The following is a 1,186-nucleotide window of genomic DNA, read 5'->3' as shown; positions in this document are numbered from 1 at the left end:
CTGCTTCTTTTCTCTAGCAGCTTTCAGTATATTATTCTTGTGCTGAATTTCTGGGATCTTGAGTATTATATGTCTCAGTGTGTTTTTCATTGGGTTGTGGTTACTTGGTGTTCTGTATGCTTCAGTTACATGAATGTCAGATTGTTTCCTCATATTTGTGAAGTTTTCTGCTATTACTTCTGCCCATATTTTTTAATGTCATTTGTAGTGACTCCTTCTTTCTCATTGATGCCTATTTGTCTCACATTGTTCATCTTTGCATCGTCTTGCAGGTGATGGATTATTTTTTCCTGCATCCTAGTTGTTTTTAAGAGATCCTTTCTTTTCATTAGCTGTGCCAGCGTCTTCAAGATCTGAATCTCTGTCTTCATTTTGACTTAAGCAGTTTTTGTTTGTTTATTTGATTTTGAGGAATCAGGGATTGAGCTCAGGCCCTTGTGCTTGCCAGGGAAGAGCTTATTCTACTGAGCCATCTCCCCAGCCCCAGACTTAAACCATTTTGCAAGCTTGTTATTGAGATTTTAAATTCCTCTCTATCTCTTTGACTCTTCTTCATGTGATCTATTTCTTTCCTGTATTGCTCGTTCAAGGAATCCATCAGTTTTCTAATCTCCTCTAAGGTAATTCCACTCCTCTAATCTCTGCTCTGAGTTCCTCTATAACTTTCTGCTGATGCTTATTTACTATCAACACTATTAATTCATACATTTGAGCTGAGGTAGTATAAAAGAATTCTGCTCTGAGTTCTTCTATGACTTTCTGCTGTTGTTTATTTACTATCGACGCTATTAATTCCTATATTTGAGCTGAGCTGGTGTACTCTCCACTTGTTCTGGGTGGGCATTGGATCTCTTCCATATGTTTCTTTCTTTTTAAACTTCTTCTTTTTTTTTTTTTTTAATGGAACCAGGGGTCGAACTCAGGTCCTTATACTTGCCATGGAAGCACTTATTCCACTGAGCCATCTCCCCAGCCCTCCTCCATATGTTTCTGCATTTGATTCTTTACTGCAGATATTATTAATTTAGGGATTTGTTTTTTCATTTCCAATCTGAGTTCCCCTATACCTTTCTGCAGCTGTTTCTTTTTTTCAGAAGCCATTGATTCATTGATTTCAGCTGTGTGATTCCCAATTTGTTCTGTGTTAGTGTCCTCTGCACTTGTTATGGGTGGGCTTGGGTTCTGA

The sequence above is a fragment of the Octodon degus genome, unplaced genomic scaffold (genome assembly GCF_000260255.1).
Source record: "Octodon degus isolate 3935 unplaced genomic scaffold, OctDeg1.0 scaffold00730, whole genome shotgun sequence".
NCBI classification, from domain to species: domain Eukaryota; kingdom Metazoa; phylum Chordata; class Mammalia; order Rodentia; family Octodontidae; genus Octodon; species Octodon degus.
Note: the sequence above shows the minus strand (reverse complement) of the source record.